We start from the raw sequence: 25,223 nt of genomic DNA on the forward strand, positions 1-25,223 counted from the left end.
ACAGCAGACGATACTATGCTGAATTTTTGTATTATCATTCGCATTAGACCATCATATTTTATTTTATAGATCCAGTTACTGAGCGTGAAGTTAATTTTGACAGCAAGCGATACTTGATCAAAAATATAAAATTAAAACTCGCCAATCCGCCAATTTTTGCTGCGACATTAGTGAAAGAGCGCATCTGCAACCCTACCACCCTCCCAAAAGCAAACCCCGCCCACTTACACCACACCTATCCGTGGGAAATCGGAAGACACCGATTAAGAATTCCGAAAAAAAAATTTTTTTCGATCCACCCTATTGGTCACCATATTAGGTGTAATAGACAGTTAAAAAAAAATATTTTAACTCCCAGTAAAAAGCGATTAGTTGATCATATAAGTTGTCGAAAACACACTCTATTACGTACTATATTCTCATAAAAATAGGTTGTGTTCCTTATTCCATGCGAAAGGGGGGACAATCTTAATAACTTTTTCGGCCCGGAAAACTGAATTTTAGCTCTTATTAAAAGGGAAAACATTCTACTAAACTGCGAAGACGTGATGGAAAAGGTGCGCAATAGGGGCTTGCTGGTTGTGATGGGAATGCTTGGTGCTTGTCTTCCTTTTTATTAAATGGGCAACCATGCGTTAGTTGTGTGAGCAGTTTAAGTGGCTTGATTGGTCTTTAAGTCTGTTCTTTTTTGAGCAATCACGATTGCTTATTGCTTTCATTTGACTGTTTATGGCGTGCTATGATTTTATTTTCCCACCAGCACCCTCTGCCAGCACCACCGTCGACCGGCCGCCTCACGATGCTGCTCCTCTAGCGAGCAAAGTCTCCAGGTTGCGTCAATATCCTACACTTACACTCATACATACACGCATGTACACACACACACACACACACACACACACATATACATACACCTACATACACATACACAAACACATACGCACACTCAAACACATACCACACATACAGACACCAACACATACACACACAACTGCCCACACACTCATGCCTGCACACAGTCACAAACGCATATGCCTGGGGGTTTCTCTGCTCTTTTCTTCCCTTTTTGAGCTTCAATTTATATATAGTAAAAAGATGGATAGTTAGATACACGTCGGTCAATGCAGTAACGATCCTGGGTCCATGGTTACCATATTGGCGGCTTCATCTATTTCATGGCGAGTTCTTATCAACATGACGAACATGATGACAAAAAAAAAAAAAAAAGATGCGATACCATAAGCAATACAGTTGCAGTTTATTTTTCCTTTTTGGAAACACTTCCTGAAGGAGGATGTTCTTTCCGATTTTAAGTGTACTTTTTTTTTATGTATTTGGTATTTTCATGAATGGTAAACATCATTAAATGCAAATTAGTTTTAGAAAATAAACTGATTCGTTCTGTATTCTAAAGTTATATATTTTGAATTATACGAAAACAAACTAAATGACGTTACAGTTTTTCCGCATTTTTTATGAAATTCCATTTGCACCAAAAAAAAAATCTTTCCTAAATCAGAGATGCTCCTCCTCCCCCTCAAGAACAATGACGACCCCTCCCCTCAAATGCATCCCCAAACTGAGATCCCCTAAAAAGGCAAAGACCCCTTTTAGCAAACCCTCCTCTCCCTAAAAATTTCAATCACGCTGTCCGCTCTAAAGTCCCAGCACTGTATTTATCTATTTATTTAGAAGCTAGACAGCTTCACATAGATAGAGTACTGCGTACCAAGCGCCTTGCCTCCGGACACACACAGGAAAGATTTACAACACTAGAGAAGGAAATAACACTCAGGGCACAGGCGGAAATCGAACCCACAATCTCCGGCTTGGAAGACGAAGCTTCTACCACAGAGCTACGGAGGCCTCCTCGTTGTACTAACTGCCTTAATTTTGATAAAAAATTGATTGACCACCTTGGGTGCTCACCCAAGGGGGATAGTGGCACGAACCACGCCATAGAAATTTTAAGGTGTATCCTGGGTGCTGCTCCCGATTGGGGGGTTGGGGTGACTACGAACCACGTAGATGCAGAGGGGTGCCCACCTTGGGGAGGTCTTGGTGCACTGCACCATCGAAATTTTTACGGGGGGGGGGTATTTCAAGTGGTATTTTCCCTGTTGTATGGGGTCTTCTTTTGGAAGGGGCGCACCCTTGCTCTTAAGGGGAAGGGGGAACCCCTAGATGCAGTAATTTTGCAAACTATTTTTTAAAAATAATAGTTGTAACATTTCTCATTAGAAATGGTTCATTAAAAATTTTAATTTTTTTTTTTTTTGTAACATTCGCATGCTGCTATTTACTATACCTATTAGTTATAGAGTTGTTATTCAGTTACATGCATAGATACAGTATACGCAACTTTCAAGAGAAACAATATAAACTTTTATGTCAAAATGAACTATATATCACTTTATCACTTTTCCAACCCCATGCCGTTATACATTATCTTTGGAAAAAGCAGCAATAAATAGTTGGATACTGTGCCAATAAATATTGAGAGTTCACAGATTGGTAATAAAATGATATGTATGACTTATTAAGAACGTGAGCAAATAGCAAAAGTAGTACTTCCTTGCAAATGAAGAAATTCACAGGTCATCAGTGGAAACCCAAAAACAGAAGCACAACCTTAGATGTTGGGCCTGGGGGGGGGGGGCACCTTCATTGAGTCTCAAGCAATTCTCACTAATCCTTGAGTGCTTATTAAAACACGAAGACTGCTAATGAGTCACAAGTAAGTCCGTCATTTAGGGGGTTCGGGGCATGGGCGCCCGTAAGAAAAATTTTAAGGGGGGGGGGGGTCAGATATTTTCCGCATAGAAACCGATTTCAGTACAGATTAGAGTTATTAAAATTTGACATTTTTAATAACTTATTCATTAATGGCTGGATAAATGTTTTTACTTTCTTGCTAGAAAAAAAAGTATAAAAGCAAGGAAGTTCTAATTTCCAAGGTGGAGCTTGAACCCCACTTGCCCCCCCCCCCCCCACCCATGTGGATGAAAGGGAAGGTCGAAAGTCCCCCTTGCTTTGGAAAAATAATGCTTTTTATTATAGTTATAAGTGGCAAGCGGGCGTGTTTTCCGTTGTTTTCCCCCGAGTCAATTCCTTTTCAGCGTACAATCCCCCCCCCCCTCCATGTAAAATTTCAAAATGAAGGGCCGCAAAAAAATGTTTCTGATTGTTCTCCCCCCCCCCCCAATAGAGAATACGTTAGAAATTCACCCCTCCCCCCTTTCATTTCAGAGAATACGCAAACCTACCTGACTTAAGGCTACCCACTGATTTGTTACGTTAAACTATTATTTATTAATTTATTGCAGCGAAAAGGCAAGGAGCAAGTAACTACTTCATTAAGTTATTTACTTAGCCCAATTTATATAATATGTGCACATATTATATAAATTGGGTAGTATACAAAGTATACAAATGGCAAACGTATGTTCAAACTGACAAACTAAAAAATTTTCTATCCTCTCCTACTCCATGATTAACTGACATTAAAGTAACGTGACCAGGGGTGTACTCCCCCCCCCCCGTTTAAAAATTCCCTACTCTTAATTTTCTCCTGCAATAGAAACTGAGTATTTTTCCCATTGTTCCCTTGGTTCTTTTTGAAATGACGAGCCTGTCAGATGTTTGTACACTCAAAACAAACTTTATTAAAAACTTTATGACTTTTGAGTAGTTAAAAAAAAAAAATGTTTAATACAAAAAAATGTTTATATAGCAAACGGATTAAGGAGGAAAAAATCCCCCATAACACTTGTTTAAAATAGAAAAGAATTTTCCTAGTAATGTGTTTCATATGATACATAACAGAATTCTGATATGATTAAAATTTGACTAACTCTTAATAAAACTCTATATGAAACATAAAGTTAAATAATAATTCTTAATAAAACTATGTAATATATTAAGCTGAATAATTTTTTTGTAAATATACAAGCGTCTCTCGTATTCGTTCCGTGTAGTATCGAAATCGTGTTATACGAGACTTTTTTAAACTTATTTTTTACACTAATTAATCATGCACATAGTAAAAAATCATGTCAATATGTATCGTGTCGTAGCGAAACCGTGTTATACGAGACTTAGAAAAAATGTAAATTAAGGGATGTCTACAGTGTTATATCGAAACAAAGTTTCATGTAAAAAAAAAGTAAAACCACATTAGAGTTATCAAACATTAACAGAATGTATTAAACAAAAAAGAAATTTCTTCTTTATTAAAGGTAACATTCATGTTATATCAAAACCATGAAGTATTAAATTCAAGTTTCGTACCGTGTAATATCGAAATTGTGTTGTGCGAGGAACGAATGTACGACAATAAATTTGTTAAATTCGAACGGCAATTACTTTTGATTGTATCATAAAATAAAACCTGCTAAGTGTGAAGCATAAGCAAAATATAATGCTGTGGTTTTATTTCAATTTAGAAGCAAAATTTACCCACTAATAATTGTAATGTGTGTTGTTAAAATGCTAACATTAAAAAACAGAAGCAAAAAGGAAATAATTCATTTATTTTAATGTAAGATATAGCTCACATTGTAAGACAATTAGAAAAATGCCTGCAATTACAGCATATAACCAAATCCAGAATAAAACATTCTTAAAAATTTGTCAGTATGATAAATTGAGGAATGTCTCCACATGGTTTTCAGCACTTACATTCAACATGGTGAGAATATTTTTAATGCTCTTGCTCAAATGTTCTTGACATCGAAATATGAATATAGCTTAAAATTACTCCTCTGTTAATTTGAAAGGATGATATTTTTTAAATCCCCACGGAAAATACATGCCGAAATGACTATCATGCTAAACTTTTTACCAAACTATGTATATTATTTTTACGATTACTACTAATATAGTGCTTTTGTAAAAAACAATCAAAGTACAAGAAAAATATATTTGACTCAAAGAAAGACAATCATTTTCTTTTTTAAGTATAGCTCTGAAATGTAATATTAAGGACATAATTGAAAGAACTGTATATCTCATTGCTTTGATGGGATTTTTGAAACATATCAATAACATATATAAGCATATATACCACTACTAATATACACTTAAGTTTTGCTGATACCTTTTATTTAAAATGCAATGTTGATTCAATTCTCGTTTTCTTTTGATTCCCCTCACTTGAATACTTTGCTTAATTTCTACTTTCCTCATACCCCTAATTTCTTACACGATAAAATTACAGATAGTGATCTCCAAGTTTTAATTCTAGCATGCCAAAGAACGTTTTGTAAATGTTTTCTTTTGACATAGATGAAACTTTTGCACCAGGAAAAACTTCAGACTACTGAGCTAACTACAGGAATAACTTAGAGAAGCGTATTTATTCTTGGTGTCATAACATTTTTTATCCGCATGTCCACAGGAATTTTCTGCATCAGATGAACTTGGAACTGATGACAGACCGGTGAGAAACCCACAATCTCCAACAATGATGCTCACTGAAAGGTGAACTTAAACTTCAGGTCTTATTGAAAAATGTACCAGGTACCTTACTAATTTAATAGAATAGTGTTTCATGCTTAAATAATTTAGCTCTTAGCAAACTACAAAAATCTTACATTTGTTGCTGGACAAAGCTAAAAGTTAAGTAGAGATTAAAAATCTGGCATGTAATTTTAAGTAACTAATTAAATAGCTAAATAGTTTCAATTATATAAGGATTAGGAAATAAGTATTTTACTCATAATAAACATTTATTTGTTACACCTCTATAATGCTGGATAAGAATAATAATACCTAAAATGCATGAATTTTGACAGTAAATTAAACAGCATACTGATTTCTGACACCAAGAATATGAAAATTAATACATGTTCATTTTTAGCACATCTAGGAAGGCTAAGAGGGAGAATATTCAACAAGAAGAAAAGATATGATGGCTGAAGAAAAAATCTTAACAGGAAGAACCTTTATAGAGTTAATTTTTGAAGAAATATTTTGCCGCGAAATTGAACAGCTAAATAGTTTTAACTATGCAATAGGAAACGAAAATAAATGTCAGAATGAAGTCATTTGATGCTCAACTACACAGGAGACAGAAAGAATCCTTACTTAAGACTAGATATATCTGAAAGAAAGTTAATTTTGGCAGAAAATTAAATTTTCTACTAAATATTCCTAATTGTTCAAGGAACAAAAATGCTTTATAGTACAATAAAGCGTTCATTAAAAGCACATCTTTGCACGCTAAGTTGAGGAATCTGTCCTTAAGAATAGATGACAGGAATAACTCTAATTCGGGCAGTAATTAAATTAATTATACATTAAAATGGTTTTACTTAATCAAGGAAATTAAACAATTTACTCACGATAACATATTTCTAGTTGACGCAGATCTATACACGCTAAAGGCTAACAGGAACAGTTCTGACAAAAGTCAACACGTCTGAGAAAAATTAATGTTAATTTTGGATGATTAAGTAACTCAGTAGCTTCAATTATGCAAGGAAAAGGAAACAACTAAATGTTTCTTCACAAAGGATAAACGTTTAATGATGTGAATATATGCACGCTTACAGGAAGAATCCTTAAGGACGCCTGAAACAAATGAACGTTAATTTAGGCGGGAAATAAAAAGAGGCCTAATAGTTTCAATTATTCAAGGAGGGAAAAAAAGCAAAAATCCCAAGCACACGAGAAACGTTTATTTAATGCACACGTGTAACAACAATTTCCTAATATTAGATTAGATATCTGAAAAACGTCTAATTACGGCATAAATAAATATAAATTTTGCTCTGGATAGAAAGTACAGCTGCACAGGATGGTAATCTAGAAAAAAAACCTAAGACCCAGTCATAATAAATCTCAATACATGCTTTTAATTTCATGACCGTTGTTAACATAAATAAAGGAACATGCTCTTTTTTAAAATAAAAAAAAAGAAGATACAACTTAATATATTTACATCCAAGAAAATGTTTCACTTACTTTCATGCATATTTAATTGTAGAAATCTCATAATAAAAACAAACAAATCACTCATTACTACATTCTTCGATCCATTTTTTAAACCACGCACGAGGTACAGGAAGAATCCTTGTCGCCAAGTCTGAGAATGGTATAATTTCGCGCCAAAATATATGGTTGCCTCTCGTTTATCTGTCAGGATCGTTCTTGCATTGACCGATTTCCTATTTACACTCGTAGGAAGTCCGTTTCCGCGACAAAAACTCATGCTGCCATCTCGTGATAGAACAACAAGTTTACTTCTAATTTATTATAGTAGTTGATCGCAAAATTAGCGGAAAAAATATGGACTGGAATTTTGTTGAAACTGTTTTTCGAATACAAAAGTAGTCAATTAAGGAAGAAAGCTTTTTGTCTTTTTTTTCAGTAAAGGGAGGAACCGTTACGTTAGTTTTAGTCCGATTCCGAGTAAAAAACTCGTGCTGCTGTTATCTGGTACAACAACATCTATTTTACTATAGTTGATTGCAAATTTGACGAAAAAAATATTGATTGAAATGTTTTGTTATAATTATCTTTCAAATCGAAAGTGATCAATTAGGAAAGAAAGCTTTTTTTTTTTTTGAGCAATCACGATTGCTTATTGCTTTTATTTGACTGTTTTTGACGTTCCTTTGATTTTTCCCACCTCCACCCTCCTCACCATCACCGTCGACCGGCTCCTCACGATGCTGCTCCTATAGCGAAAGCCGTCTCCAGGTTGCGTCAATATCCTACACTTACACGCATACATACACGCACCTACACACATATACATATATACACCTACACACACATACACACACACACACACACCTACACACACTCATACACACAACTACCCACGCACTCATGCCTGGCAGACACAAACCCACATGCCTACACACACACACATACCCCCCACACACAAACACACGCTTACGTATACACACACTCGTGATTGCGAAAAACATAATTTGAATTCAAGATGACAAAATTCAAATTATTTTTTTTTTTTACAGCGAAAAAAAGAGGACTTCCGTTAAAATAAAAAAAAAAATTTGCTAGCCGTTTAAATTCGTTCGAAACTTTTATAAATGATTACAAAATTAATGTTCAATTGTGACATAATAATATTTATCAAACAAAGAATATAAATGTATGTATGTGTGTATGTTCCCTATACACAGGGCCTGATGAGTGCTGAAGGCCATGTCCTATGCTCCCCGTTCTTTAGGGGCCCCAAACGGTTAGAGAAGGAACGTAGGGGGGGGGGGGGCAAACGCCAGGAACGATACGTGCCGAACTGATCAAATTTTAATTTTAGAATCAAAACGATTTTAAGTTCAAAATTCTATTTTTCCCTTTAAAATCGAAATGTCCAAAATTCTCTTTTTAGTGTGTGTTTACGTTATGAAAAGAATCTGTTTCTGAAAATTTCAACACTCTAGACTTAAATTTTTTTAGAGAACAGCTTCCGTTTCTCTAATGCTTTTTAATCATGACAATTGCAATTCTGAAACTGCATTTTACAACTGGCCCCATCACGGTGCAATCGAACCCTCTAAGCAAAATACATCGTTTAAAATTTGGAAACCGGGTCAAAACCTTTTCCTATCCGACATCAAACCGCACGGGACTATCGAACTGATGATTTTTGAATTCAATTTCCCACTGTTTTTACTGTTTCTTTCTCTCGGTAGATGGCCAAATATTTCCCCCAGAGTCGATCAGCAGCGTATATGCCGCATTGGGAGAAGGATTTGTCATGCATGGTGATGACGGTTTCTGATTCGTGTTTTCGGTCACGTGATAGCTGAGAAGGTTTGCGTTGAATTACAGCTCCGCTCTGCATCGAGACCTTCGCATTGTTTCGAAATAACATTCATTCGTTTAGATTTTGATAATTTCCTACAAGTTAAACTTTTTGATATGAACATTGCACACAAAATGATCTCCCTAAAACAAATAGAAATTATTTTCCAATACAATTGATTTATTATTGTTCTTTATTACACTTAAGCATTAAAATGATAATGTGGCATATGGAGTCAATCAGGAATATTACACGGAATAAGTCACACAGGAAATGTCATGCATTGAGTGTTTTATTTTTCCCCCCGTCATTAATCCTGAAATTTTAATCCTCCTTTCCTACAAATTATCTTTACTTCAGGTATAGAATCTAAATTTGGATGATACCAGACCTGCTGTCAGGGTTTGGAAGGTGGAATCAAACATCTTTTAGAATTTTATGCGTTCTGTATGTGTAATGTGCGTAGCATGAAAACATTCATGCGCATACATTTTCATGCTTTCTCTTTTCACGACTTCTCCCCCCCCCCCCTCCAGGAAAATTTTGGAGTGACAGTACTGACTGTTACCAGATCTTGCTAAACTAACCGCTTAAAATCTTAAATTATTTTCATTATGTGCTAGTTACTCAAACAATGTATATTAAGTTCATTTGTATTTCTCCTTTTTAATCGTTGCATTTAACATAATTATACCTCGTTTTTAATTTGTAGGCATAGAACAACCGCTTTCATCTCATAATCAGTAAAATAAAAATAATCAAAATAAATTAGTAATGTAAGTAATAATTTATTTGTTTAAATTTTGCAAATTAAAAATATTTATAAATTAAAATTCTCTTAGCGAATTTTTTCATCATTGCTGAGAAACTGAATATTTTGGGGTTACTCGAGCCCCGCAGCACCCCCGGCATCGGCGCGCCTGGTGTCGTAGATAAAAAGACATGGTATGGACAAAAACATAAAAGGGAATGTGGTGCAAAGTGAAATTGTTAAGATGACTGAGTTTTTCAAAATGAACAAATCGGAAATTTGTTTTGAAAATTACAGCACATAAAGAAAGAATATTGTATTTAAAATACAAATTGTGTTGAAACAGTATTTTATAGTTTTGGCAATACATTTGAGTCTTCAAAAAAAAGTAGAAATTTTTCACGGTTTTTTTTTTTTTCCCCTTTTTTCATGGGGCAAAGTGAAAAATAAAATATTTTTCTAATAAAATATTTTCTATTCGATTATAAACCATAATATTGATCAAAAGAATCGGTAAATAAAAGGTTGAATGAAGAGATGAAAAGATAATGAAGCAATAAACGAATAACTAAATGATTAAATCAATTAATATATGAAGAAAAATGAATTAGCGAGTAAAAGAATGAATGAATAAGAAAAAAGGTGAATGAATGAATGAATATAAATGAATTATTTTTATACCAAATGAAGGAATGTAAATGCGTTAATTAATAAATGAAGACGTAAGTGATTTAATGATTGAGTAAGTAAATGGAACAAGCTCTTTCACTTTGCCCCTTCCACTTGCCCCATATGTACTAGACAAATTGCACAACTTATTTGAAATATAAATAAGCTTAATATTAACTAAATTAATACTGCGTTGAGTATTAGGAGGTCTAAAGTATTATTTAAAATGTTAAAACCTAGAAATTTATTATTTTATAGTAACAAAAATAATTTTTGACTTCCAACAAAATATTACAATATGAGTATCAATTTTTTTTTAAACTGTCTGTAGTATGTCCATCTGCTTTCATCTTCGTAGTATTTTTTCCCTGACTGGAATCAACTACAAGTGGTACTAATTAGTTAAAATAATACTAGATAGGTGGCGCTAAACGCAGAGTAAATATTTGACCATTTCACTTTTCCCTGCAATTTCACTTCGCCCCATGTTCCCCTACATAATCTAATTTATTAAATATGGGTTGTAGAATGACGTTTAAAGTGCAGGATGGGAGATCAAATTAAGTTTATGAAGGATTGATTCTGTCGCGAGTGCAAAATAATTGAGGCATGAAATCAAGTAACAAGGAATTGAACGAAGAAAAAAAAAAAAAAAAAAAAAAAACGGGAGTTGAGGGTGGGAGGATTTTGAATACGATTATTTAAATTTACAATGAAATAGGATATTGCATGAATCTTGTCAAAAAAAAGTTTATCGTCATGGAAAGAATTTTTAAAAAAATAATAATTAAAAAATAAAGATAAATAAATAGAGGAACCAATTTCGACATGCAATATATATCTATAGTCCGGTTATGATAAAGACCTGGTTACGGAACAGAAAAACTTAGCCTATGGTCCCCGTACTTTATGAGTCACCAAATGTATAAAACTATAGGGTTTTATACAGGGTGCCCTGAGAAAGGGTTTGGCCTCGCGCCCTCGATGTCTTAATTTTGCTCTGATTATGACTACAGAGACTGCAGTTTCGCCAGCTCCATTTATATATTTACCTGCATGAAATGAAAGAATTCGTTTTCATGAAATTATGTTTAAAACATAATGGTAAAAGAAATAATAATGATGGATGCAAGGAAAGAACCGTACCTCGCTGCAACTTACAAAACACATTAAATTTCGTCACTGTGCTTATTATTTAATTAAGTTCTTAGTTTTTCATGTTAAAACCGTCAGAAACGAAAGAAAAAAAAAAACAATAATGTTTAGTTTAAACGAATGATTCATGCTCTTAAAATTTACATTTGTAAAATGAGTGTCACTTACTGAAATGCAGCCACCGCAACACGGAAACTAGTTAGATTTCCAGAGACAAAGCGAAAAAAAAACACCCCTTTAATTATTCGCGCAATTTTATATGCAGTCTGGAATACTTTCGTTTCGCCGAGGCGGCGCTTTCCGGAAAAAGAGACATTGCTTCAGCGTTCCATAGTGGTAGATAAAAATCTACATACCGGGAAACCCACTAAACGGTAATTATCAATTGAATTAGTGTTTGTGGGCAAAAGTGTTTAAAATTAAACAATAAAATTACAGCACACACACATATCAAATTCGAAAGAAATGGCCTAAGTAAATGAATGATTTCATCAATAACCGTTCACAATCATTGCATCAATGCTCAAAGCATTCAGAGTAAAATAACACGATAATAACAAATAAATATTCAGTCTAAAACAATTTACAAAAAAAAAAAAAAAAAAATCGTCTTTCTTAATTTTGTATGAACTTTAACATATTGTTACAAATTCTGCAAATAGTAATTATTGTAGCAACGTAACCTGTAAATAGTTTCTTGTACTGAATATAAAGCCCCCGTACATTTGGCTGAAGTATACGAACCCCCTATTTTTTTTTTCATTGATAAAATTTGTAAATGAAATAAGAAAGTGTATAACGTTGTAGCATTTTCTGGAATAGTTGAGAGGAAACTTTTCGATGTTATAAAAAGCCGTTACGCATAATAAAAAGTTTAGTTTAGATTGAGAATTTGTACTGAGAGTGTATTAGCTCTGTTTATTGCGATGCATTTCGCTGTGTTGTTTTTCGTATTTGCAAGTAAATACGTGTGTAATCGTTGAGTTTACGGTGCTGTGTGGTATTTGCTTAATTGCTGATGATTAATTTAGCAGTTGTTGACGATCTTCCCTGTACATAGTGTTAATAAATTTCCTGTATTCTTAATCAAGAACTGTGTCGTCCTTTCAAGAAAGTTGGAAGTCGCACCGGATCCGTTACAATATGTTAAATTCAAAAAAATTAATTTGAACTTTGATATCTTGAATTCAAATTATGTTTTTCGCAATCACGATGTGTGTGTGTGTGTATGTAGGCGTGTGTGTTTGTGTGTGTGTGGGGGGGGGGGGTATGTATGTGTGTAGGCATGTGTTTGTGTGTGTAGGCATGTGTGTTTGTGTGGGGGGGAGGGTATGTGTATGTGTAGGTAGTTGTGTGTGTGTGTTGGCAGGTGTATGTGTAAGTGTAGGCAAGCGACGCATCATGGAGACAATTTTCGCTATAGGAGCAGCATCGTGAGGCTGCCGGCCGACGGTGATGCTGCAGAGGGTGGCGTGGGGAAAATAAAATCAGCGTAACGCCAAGGACAGTCAAGTGAGAGCAATAAATAATCGTGATTGCTAAAAAATTAAAAAGGTGATAAAGAATAAATAAATACGATAAGATTCAGTCTTAAAAAAAGTAGTTGTAGCAAGTTGCGAAACTACATGGGCTTCTCCCCCTAAATTTTTTGGAAACATGTTTTTTTTTGCCTTATATAATAATTAAAACTAGAAATGGAATTAAGTTCTCTTATAATGTATCATTAATGTATATTTATATTTCTGGGGATGCATCGTACCCATCGTGTTTATAACTCACGAGCGAATTAAGTCCAACGTCCTTCCACCGCTAATTAAAAATTTAATAACGACGATGAAACTGTCGAAAAGTGAAAAAAATTTTTTGAATTTTGACATCTTGAATTCAAATTATGTTTTTCGCAATCACGAGTGTGTGTATGTAGGCGTGTGTGTTTGTGTGTGGGGGGTATGTGTGTTTGTGTGTAGGTATGTGTATGTGTGTGTAAGCATGTGTGTTTGTATCTGTGTGCTGGCATAAATATGGGGGTAGTTGTGTATATGAATGTGTGTGTGGGGGGGATATGTGTATGTGTGTAGGCATATGTGTTTGTGTCTGTGTGCAGGCATGAATGTGTGGGTAGTTTTGTGTATGTGTGTGTATGTGTTTGTGTGTGTGTGCGTGTGTGTGTAGTTGTGTATGTATGCGCGTGTGTGTAGGACATGGATGCAACCTGGAGACGGCTTTCGCTATAGGAGCAGCATCATGAGGAGCCCGTCGACGGTGATGGTGCGGATGGTGGCGGTGGGAAAATAAAATCAAAGGACATCAAAACAGTCAAATGAGAAAAATAAGCAATCGTGATTGCTCAAAAAAAGGGGGGGGCTGGGGAGGGGGGGCTATTTTCGATGAAGGATCGTTGCCGAAAGAAATCGGCGGTCATATATGTATTCAGGAGGTCAGTTTACAGAATAATCAGGAAGAATATTGCAAGAGGCATTTTGAGAAAAACATTTCTTTTGCCGCAGCATGTTAAAATATTGTGAAAGTGAAAACTTACCGCATTGTTCTCAACAGCTGGTGCACGTTTCTACTGTACTAGGATTGCTATCATGAATTATGGTTAGATCTTCAGGAGCCACCTGTGCAATATTAAAACATCACATAATAGAATGCTTTTTCTTTCGAAGGTGCGCTTAACTCCCTAAGAGCAAGGTTGCACCCCCCTAAATATAGCAAAGACTCCCTCAAAAAATGAGAAAAATACCCGTCAAAACACACACACACACACACACCCCCCTCCCCCTAAAAATTCCAAAACCGCAATCTGCGCCATGTCTCCTCGGGGGTAACCCTGTCTTTCGAAATGTATGAGCTCAACAGACATGCACATCAATTGAAAAATATAAATGAATAAACAGTTTTACAACAGATAAAAAATTCATAATACGGGACGGGAAAATTTTTATCTCAGAAATTCCCTTAGTGGTGAGAGTATAGAAGCTTTGCAATCGCAAGTAGCATGTTAGCATGCGTAGAAGTGATCGTAGCGAGCTTTCCATTAGAGAAGTATCCGGAAGTATCCCTACGCGAGCGGCAATCCAACGTCTGAAGATAGGCTGTCGCAATGAATGTATCAAAAATGAACGATTCTTTTCAAAGCTGGGAGAAACTTTCTCCCACACGAATCTCCTTAGTTGGGATATACGTCCTCTTATGACACTGCTAAAAAACCAATTCACACGTATGAGATCGCTACAAAAACCCACATGCAAAAGGAATGCCTGTTTAGTTCCGCCATTTGCCCTCGATTCTGGCAACTATAGTTAATTAAGGCTGTTCCGGTAGAAAAACATGCTAAACTTGACTCTTTGGGAACAGCGACAAAAAAAATCTAATCGCCGGATTGCAATGAAACTTTTTACTATATCAGATGAATGTGTAAAAAACAACGTACATGAAGTAAATTGCTACTGAGTTACCTACATTTATCACAAAATGATATTAAAAAGTACTTTTTGTCAAATATGAAATATTTCTCTTGAACACATTCATGAAAAATCATCTAAACACAGAGATTCGAAATTTTTTTCTCTGAACCATAGAAACAATGTAGACGCATTGCAATTGAAATATTTTGTAAATATCATTAAAAAAATTTTCAATGCTCACGTGTTCTGAAACTTACTCGATTCTGTCCACTAATCTTATAGTTGCCTAAAGTGCCAATAGATGGCGTCAAAAACTCGAATAAGTAATGATACGTGAAATTAAGGTCTATTTTATTAATAGTTCGGCTTTTTTCTCATTTTTATGCTAATAAATGATTCCATATGGACCATAAACTTTCTGTAACAAGTTTCATTCCTTCATATTCTTCATAAATCAGTCTAGATTTTTTTTCCTCTAAAACCAATTGTTCGTGATCGCGTGGGGATCCCGCCGGACAAATATCGCCATCAGTGCCGAACTAAAACCGTTGGAGAGTAAAGATTACTTTTTATGTACACAGGAGAGGTGCCGAGAGATCCGATAAAATTGAGTAGGCGTCGTTATTTAATACGGGAAAAGAATGATTCATTTTTTCTTTTTCTATTTTTAAAAAAAGAAACTTTTTGCAAAGCAAAAAAATGTCATTCGTGTATTTTAACTTATTGGACGAGAGTGCGAAGCTCTCAAGCTGTTATATTTGTAGAAATTCTTGTTTAACCGTTAATCTTTCTGATAAATCTGAAAAAAGGCATCATAAGGAAACCTGTCTTGTCACTCATACTATTTACGATCATCCTAGTCATCAAAGTGCGACAATGTTAAATACAAAAAAATTTGCAACGTAAACCACTCGGGAAACTAACCCTCAGTAGTATATATTGCTCAATTACTACGATCTGCTGAGAACAAGTAAATTCTCGCTACATTTTTTGAAGGGAACTTGGTATTTATCGGCACGAAAACAATTCGATCAATCAGTGCAAATAATAATATGCAATCTTCCTCAGTAAAATTAAACACTAACAGTGACAAAAGGACGACAGTAGATTAAAGTTAGAATTAGAAATGGAAAATATTGTAAAAAAAAAAGTCAAAGAATAAAAGTGCAACAATTACTACAAATCAAAATATGTAAAGAAAACCAATTAATCCTGCAGTTTATGAATAATTAATGCATAAAGAATAACCACATCCTTAATAACCAAACACAAAACATAAAAACAAGGCAAGAATATCACGTAAACCAATTAGAAAAAAGGAACGATTTATTGCAAGCTGAATTACGTAGTAAAACATGGTAGCAGACAAGCTGGTTTCGTTTTCATACGATTTAAAGCGCCACCTATAGTTACTTTCCGTTCCCAATTAAGAAATTTCGGATAAATGTGCAACGGTCTGCTCTGATGTCACTGGAATGGGTGGAGCTACGGTGGCTGCATCTGACATCGAAGTAATATGTGGAGTTCATTGGAGCTTGTGCCAGATTGTCTGTTGCTGGCTTGATTTTTGCTCCAGCCATGACATCGTAATTACGTAAGGGGCCGAGCTCGAACAGTTGTATCTGCTGTTGCTAAAAGAGCCTGTTACTTTACGAATCATTATCTTTCGTCTATATCCGCATCATTAATGCTGCCTGCCATCTAGTTCGATATCGTAGACATTTGGCGACTTTTTCAAAGGTTGCCAAATTTTTCGGCGCCAAACCCTAGGGGTTGTTTTTTTCGGACTTCCGATGTAAACAAAGCGAAAGCGTATGTTTAGTTTTTTTTTTTTTTTAACTCACTCTTCGGGAAAATGCAATCAAATGGGGATTTCGACACTTCAGAAGTGAATTTTTTTTGCAAAAATAAAGATTTTATAATGAGAAACTGTAAAGACTTTTCAAAATCGCTTTTTTCACTGTAATATAGGTATGTCACTATTACAATTTTAATCAATGAAATGATTGGCAAAATCGGTTCAATTGGGAATTAATCCAACAAGCATACACTTTTTTTTTAATCTTGAAAAAAGAGCTAATTTGTTCGCTTATTTGGAAGTCTAATTATAACACATAAGAGAGAGAAGAGTAAGAAAAAAAAAACCTTTTTCTCTTTGTTTACACAGAAGAGAAAAAAAAAAACCTCTTGGGTTTAACACCGAAAAATTTGGCAAACTAGCTAGGGATTCGGTTGGGTTAGCTAATCAGAGTATTTCAAGCTAACCGTATCCAGTTCACGGGACGAGGACCCACCCCAGCGGTGTGAACCATATTTTTATAGCATCACAAATCATGAAATAAATGACATAAAAATAATAAACCAGGTGCAAAATGAAATAATTCCAAAGAAATAACCTATTATTTTAACATATCGGCATGCTAAAACAATGTATTTAGCCTAAAACCACGCGGTCAAAAAACTAAATATCCATTTTAATCAGCACAAATCATGAAATAAATGAAGTAAAAATAATAAACCTTGTGCAAAGGAGAAAAATACCAAAGAAAAAACCTATTATTTTAGCAAATCGGCATGGTAAAGCAATAAATTTAGCCTAAAATCACGCTGTTAGAAAACTAAATTTCCATTTCAATCAGCACAAATCATGAAATAAATGACATAAAAGTAATAAACCTAATGCAAAAGTAAATAATACCAAAAAAATAACCTATTATTCTAACAAATCGGCATGGTAAAACAATGCATTTAGCCTAAAACCACGCGGTTAAATTTGAAACCATCGAATAGAAATATGGACATTTAAAGCAACAAAATAATAATATTCGGTGCAAGAGAACATAAATCGAGTGAAATTATTGTTTATAGAAAGAAAAAAAAACGGGTTTAAGAGCAGTTAAGATCGGTTTTGCATGTGCTACAGAGCACGTGCAGGGAAAACCAAAATGCATCGCAAATAAAAATTTTATGAAAACGATAAATTGTTCTTTTTTTAAAAAAAAAAAGAAAAAAACAGTAGTACTCACGGTTTTTGTGGCAAAATATGTGGAGCATGCTTGCGTGTTGCGCGCCGCTGAAACATAGCGAGCTGGGCGATGGAGGGGGGGAGAGAAAAGAGGAAGGAAGGGGTGCGGGTGCAGACCGAGCGTGAAGTGTAATTTATCGCCAAAAATTTGGCGACAGTTTAAATATGTATGATATGGAACTACTCCCAGTGATAGGTTAGCAATTTAAAATTCAATGATCTATATCATCCTGCGACTGTCGTAATGAGGCTTCCACCCTGATTCCGTCCTCTCCTCTTATTCCGAAGCGTGACGAATACAGAACTCTGCCCTTCCACACATAGCGTTCCTATAAAAGCGAACATTTAAAATTACCTGACCCGCAAAACATTTTCGCACTTCGCGGCTTGTAAGAGCAAACATTTCAAGGAACGCTTCATAAATCAAAAAATAACGTTCAGATAATTATATTTAATAAGAAAATTAAAAAAACCGGTAGACATTCAAAATTCAGTGCTCCGTTGAAAACAGTATTGGTATTAAGAACGTTTGAATAAATCCGCAACGGTCAACTCGGATGATACTGGAGTGGGTGGAGCTACGTTTGACACCGCTGTAATGGGTAGAGCTAGACTGTCTCTTGCTAAAGTAAGAAAAAACAACGTCAAAAAAGCACAAATTGCTAATTACAGCAGACACGTGTTTCGGCGTTACAGGGAACGCATTTTTCAATGCAAAAAGTAATGAGCTTATGGATGAAAAGACATCCGACAAAAGCCAAGATGCCATGCCATGTAATAGTTAACAGGCCTGGGGGGGGGGGTGACCCTCATTTACCTGAAGTGGTGGAAGGTATCGAGCAGAAGAAAACGTGCCGAAGCACACCTAAACAAGAAGGAAGAAAAAGGGCGGGGGGGGGGGGAGGAAGCTTATGGCCTCGCTAGGGCTGCGAGACCGCTTATGAGAGCTTCAATCTGCTTCTCCTGGGCTTGCAGTTCGGAGAGGATCTGGGCTATGAGCGTCTAATCTTGTCCGGGGGTAGTCTGTTGTTGAAGGGCAACCGGTCGTGGGACGAAATCCGTCGTGGTCTTGGGAGTTGCACTGGAAATCCTTCTGGTCCATGCGTTGTCGTGTTGGGCAGGGGAGGTCCGAGGGGGAGACGTCTCGCGGGGCTTGGGTCTTGCAGGACAGATGGGTGCGTTGGCGGTGTGGGCTCCTCCGCAAAGGGCACAGCAGGCGGGGGTGGACTTGTCCTTGCTGCATTCATAGGAACCATGCTCCTGGGCGCATTTTAGGCATCTGTGGACTCGAAAGCATTTGGCTGCGGTGTGGCCAAAACGCTGGCATCGGAAGCACTGGACAGGAATGGCCTTGGGTCTGAGTCGTTCGACAGTGATTCGCAGATGACCAATGTTGCTGACAGCAAAACATCTTCGGCTGTGTCGTCTTTGCTCAGTACGGTTAAGAAGAGGGGTAGAGGTCTTTTTTCCGGACCGGTCTACATTTGGTATGACTTTGGAGACGTTGAAGCCGTAGCCTTTGAGGTCTTGGAGGATGTCGGCGGCGGGGTAGTCGAAGGGAAGGCCTCGGATAACAGCTTTCAGAGATCGCTTGCTGGCCAAGACTCTGCTGTGGAACTGGTGCCTTTGATCTTGAAGGTATCTTTCGATGCGGTCGACGTCGTCCGAGAGGAAGGGGTAGATGTGGAGGTTTTCGCCCGATAGTTTCCCTTGTATCATTTAAGCACACATCTTGGAAAGGATGTCCAGTAGCTTGATCGGTTCCGGAGGATTTGCAACTGTGATGGGGGGAAGAGATCGAGTCTTCGGTTTGTTGAACGTTGTCTTAGCAGTAGAGGCTGCAGTTGAGTCGACTACCATACCAGGATTAGACGTCTCCTGCTTGGTTGGCTCCTCGTCATTTGGGGTGAGAGGGGAAAACTTATTGTTGATGGGGATCGCCATCTCGTCTGGTTTTGTGGATATCCGCCTGACAGGACTTGTTCTTTTCGCTCTCTTGAATTGGGTCGGACTGAAAGCCTCGTCATCGCTGTTGCTGCTCGAGGAAAAATCCAGGTTCGGGAACAGGCTATTCAGCTTTTCTTTGTTTTGCTCGTAGAGGAGATTTATGTTCTTGTATATGCGCACTTCTTCCTTTGTCCAGCTTTCGTGGTCCGTCTTACGAAAGAGATCTACTGCCATGTTAGAAAGGTAGTCGGAGATTCCAGTGAGCGTGGGCTGGTCCGATGCTTCGTTGTTTCTTTCCCGAGTGGACTTGAGATCGAAGTTGTAGCGGGCGAGTGTTTCCTTAAATGCATGAGAAATCCCGTTGTTTTTAACATCGGCACCGTCCTTCTAGGAGGAGGTCGTAGAAGCTAGCGAGACGGGAGAAGTGGAAGCGTTGGCCTGGAAGACGGTTTCGATGACGGGGGGAACCCCGCCGGCCCTGAAAAGGGCCTCTACGCCGTTATCCCCGGGAGCGCTCGACTTCTTCCGCGTTGAGTGCTTTGGCATCGTAGCTGACCAAGCGAGAGAAAACACGTCCGACAGGGTGTGACACTCAACGTGGAATGAAAAACCAAGAGCAAATAAGCATGCAGCTTAAATGATAACAATAGCGGGTTAGCCAAACACCAATGAGAAAATTATGAATCGATAAGGAAACAATAGGAATGCAAGCCAAGGCCAAGAGCTTTCTCTGAGGTACAGTAAACCCAGAAAGAAAGAATTCAATTGGACAAAGATAAAGCCAAAGCTTAAAAAAAAGAAATGTCAATAACCGTGAACCGCAGGAACAGAAAAGCTGAATGGAAAAAAACACCAGGAAATAAAATAAAGAGAAACAAAAATATTCGGAAAAAGGAAAAAATAAAGATAAATAGAAGAAAAAAAAAGGGGGGGGGGATGTCAACCAAGACAAAAAAGGTAAAAATTAAAAAAGCAAGAGAGATATAAATGAATGGGGGGAAGGATGGGGAAAGGACAGTATTAAAGACGTGGGAGCCAAATGTTGGAAAAATATGGAACTGCTTTAAGATCATTAACTAAGTTAGAACTGTTCCTCAAAATATGAAAAGATTCCCAAAAGTCAAGATCTGATGAATTGGGGCATTTTTGGATAATCTGATAAGAGTTAAAAGCAAAAGAGTGATTCGAATCCCAACAATTTTGAGCAATACTTACTTAATTGTTGTTTTTTCACATAATTTTGATGCTCTTTGAAATGTAACTTACCACGTTCTGTCAAAATTGACAAAGTAAACTTTCGGTCGAAATTGGCTTTACTCATAGCTTCGATCCAGGAAACTAGGAAGCATTTATCGTTTATTGAAGCTGACAAGGGTAGCCAAATTGTTGTTCTTGACAAATCATCTTATGCTGATAAAACTAATGATTTGATTTCTTCTGGTCCTTATGTCGAAATTTCTAAAGATCCTGTGATAAGGAGTTAAAAACTATTTCATCTGCTGTCAAGTCTGTTAAGTCTATTCCTTCAAATGTTAAACGCTCTGTTGTTCCCTCTATTGCTAAATGTGCTAGATTTTATGCTTTACCAAAGGTGCATAAAGCTGGTATTCCTTTCAGGCCGATTGTTTCCAATATTGGTACGGCTTTGTACAAACTTGCAAAATATTTAGTCTCTGTGTTTTCTCCTCTTATGAGTCACAATTTATTAACTATTAAAAATTCTTTCGAGTTTGTTATAAAAATTCATAGTTTCGTTCCAAATAATTCTTGTATGGCTTCTTTTGATGTTAACTCTTTTTTAGGGCCGTTTCCATGGTCACTTTCGACCCCGGAAAAAAACCCAGCTTTTCACCGCATTCCGGTTATTTCTGGAGTTTATGTGGAATATTTCTATTCCTGCTAGCTTCTGGAGTGAAAGCGGTGTTTTTTTACCCAGAATGCATTACGCGAAACAAGTTCGTCTACTAGCCGTTAAGGATGCTGGGTAAAAACCGCTTTCTCTGCTATAATGGAAGAACCTCTTTTTACATGGAAACGGGGAGTTTTTCAATCGTTTTTTTGTGGAGCCAGAGCGGAGATTTACCGGGTCGAAAAGTGCGCTATAAACACTGCTTTTATTTACGAACGTTCCCGTCAGGGTTCATTGTTATGCCTTCGTAGAAGACTTTCTGAATTTCATTTGACCAATACGGAAATTGAGGATTTAATTTTCCTTACCCGTACCTGTCTTAAGCAATGTTCTTTTGCTTTTAATGGGAAATTTTATATTATGTTAGATGGTTTGGCTATGGGAAACCCACTTAGCCCCATTCTTAGTGATATTTTCATGCATTAAATTGAGGTTTAGCTGTTCCAAAAACTGTAGTTTCAATTTTATGTTCGGTATGTTGATGATTGTTTTTTTCTAATGAACCAGAATCAGTCTAAGTGAGATGAGGTTTTTTCTATTTTAAACTCCATTGATCCTCATATTCAGTTTTCTTGTAAGAAAGAACGGAATAATTGCATTTCATTTCTTGATGTACTTGTTTCTCGTACTCAAATTGGTTTTGAAACTACTGTTTATTGCAAATCTTTTGCTGTTTCTTCACCTCCTCATAGACTATGCCTCATCCTCCAAATCAAAAACATTCTGCTTTCAATTCTTTTGTTTATCGCGCAATTAATATTTCTTCTTCATCGGAACTTCTTAAAGTGGAACTTAATTATCTTAAAGCTGTGGCAATTGATAGAGACTATCCGCCAACTTTGATTGTTTCCATTTATAAAAAACTTTCCAATAAATCCCAAACTAATGTTCTTAACCGAACCTTCATCAGAAAGAATTTGGTTGTTTTGCCATTATTTCCATCTGTAAGCTATCAGGTTGCTAAGATTCTAAAACGTTTCCTATTCCAGGTGGTGTTCTCTCCTATTAATAAACGTTCATTATATTAACTTAAAGATCCTATTAACCCTCTTAATTGTTGTGCAATTTATAGAATTAATTGTAGTTGTAAACTTGCCTATATTGGACAGACATGGCGTGCTTTAAAAATTCACTTGAAAGAGCATCAAAATTATGTGAAAAGACAACAATTAAATAAGTCTAGTATTGCTCAACATTGTTGGGATTCGAATCACTCTTTTGATTTTAACTCGTATCAGATTATCCAAAAATGCCCCAATTCATCTAATCTTGACTTTTGGGAATCTTTTCATATTTTGAGGAACAGTTCTAACTTATTCAATGATCTTAAAGCAGTTTTATATTTTTCCAACATTTGGCTTCCATATCTTTAATACTGTCCTTTTCCCAACCTTCCCCTCCCCCCTATTCATTTTTATCTATCTTGCTTTGTTTATTTTTACTTTTTTTGTCTTGGTTGACATTCCCCTCCCCCTTTTTTCTTCTATTTATCTTTATTTTTTCCTTTTTCCGAATATTTTTGTTTCTGTTTATTTTATTTCCTGGTGTTTTTTTTTTTTTTTCCATTCAGTTTTTCCTTACCTGCAGTTCACGGTCATTGACATTTCTTTTTGCTTAAGCTTTGGCTTAATCTTTGTCCAAAAGAATTCTTTCTGGGTTTACTGTACCTCAGAGAAAGCTCTTGGCCTTGGCTTGCTTTCCTATTGGTTCCTTATCGGTTTATAATTTTCTCATTGGTGTTTGGCTAACCCGCTATTGTTATCTTTTAAGCTGCATGCTTATCTGCTCTTGGCTTTTCATTCAACGTGCCGTATTCACATCCATATCATTTCATTTTCGTCCATAAGCTCATTACCTTTTCCATTGAAAAAGGCGTTCCCTGTAACGCCGAAACACGTGTCTGCTGTAATTAGCAATTTGTGCTTTTTTGACGTTGTTTTTTCTTACTTTACTGTTAAGCACAAAGGTATTTATTTATCTAGTCTCTTGCTAGTTTGATTTTTGTGTTTCATCGGGACTGTTTCCTGAGTGCACGAAGCACATTAAAGTCCCAGTCATGACGTCGTGTAGAGCCTGCCATCTTGTAATTGGTTAACAAGGTAAATCCATTTTTCATAGTATATTGCAAAATCAATGAAAAAATAATGACTAAAATTTTGTTATACTATTTTATTTATTTATTTTTTTTTTCAGTAAGGGAGGAGGGAGGTTGCATTTAAATTAACAACATTTGCTAGCTGTCGAAGTTAGTTGGAAATGTTTTTAAGTCATTACAAAATTAATGTGATGATGTATGAAACTGATGTACGACAGAAAATATAGGGAAAAGATAATTCCCCCCCCCCCAAAGAGGGGAAATTGATCAAATGAAGTTTATAATCTAAATTTCGTTGTTTTCAGCTGGGGGGGGGGGGTGCATAAACGGAATTGAAAAATGAACTTCGAAATAACTTTCGGAAAATGAATGAAATTTTTTGACCTTTTTTGCTTTTTCACTAACTTTTAAAATTAGCAGTTGAAGAAAAAATGGTACACGAAGAAAATACGTGCGTACATTATAATGAAAACAATCATATTTTTGATAAAACAATGACACTGCGACGTAAAATAACAAACGTTCTAAAATTATCAAAAAAAAAAAAAAAAAAATCCTTAACACAATGAGGATTTATTTCATGATAATTCAAAATTTTCTCACTGCAGTATTCAAAAATTAATATTAGTAACACACTATACGGAAATAACGGCAAAATATAAATGAACAAATGTTTTAATAAAAAATTCTTTATTAAAAAAGTTTTAATAAAGAGCATTACTTTTAGTAAAGTAAAAATTTTAAAAAATAAAAATTTTGAAAATTTTCCTCGAATTAAAAATAAAAGCAAATAAATAAATAAGAAACATAGAAAAAAAAAGTTATATAAGTGAGACATATAAGATATAATAAATAAATGAATACAAAGAGACAAATTTTCTGAAACTCTCAGGCACGTGGTTCGTGGTCACAAGGAGCTCCATTTTCCGTTCAAATAATTTAAAAACTCCATCTCAGTCGATTGTCAACAAGCTTACATCTTTTTTTCATTGAAAAAAGAGCTCCCCGTAACTCCAAAACACATGTCAGCGAATTTTTGCAAATTTGTGCCAGAAATATTTTTTTTATTAGTACATTTTAGTACTTATTTTCCACTAAACCTTTAGTGAGCCCTAGTGAGCTCAAAGTAAAAATAATAACATGCTAAAAACAAAATATGCCAAAGAAACAAATAAGTTTTGCTAAAAAGCATTATTTTTAGACATGTAAATATCATAACGAAACAAAGTAAAAAAAAATTCTGAAAAAAAAATATTTAAACAAATTTAAAAAAGAAAAAATGCTGAAATTTGTTAAAACTCTCGGACACGCGTTTCGAGTTTACATAGAAACACTTTTTCTTTGCAAAAAAGGTGTGAGCTTATGGTTTAAAAAAATGCACCTCAGTCGATTGCGGTGTCGCAACTAGAAACTAGTTTTAGAAGTTACTTTCACTCAAAAGTCAAAAGTATTGATTTCAAGTTAAAGGGGAGAGTGGGGCGCA

This window comes from Uloborus diversus, chromosome 8, assembly GCF_026930045.1.
Source record: "Uloborus diversus isolate 005 chromosome 8, Udiv.v.3.1, whole genome shotgun sequence".
NCBI lineage: Eukaryota > Metazoa > Arthropoda > Arachnida > Araneae > Uloboridae > Uloborus > Uloborus diversus.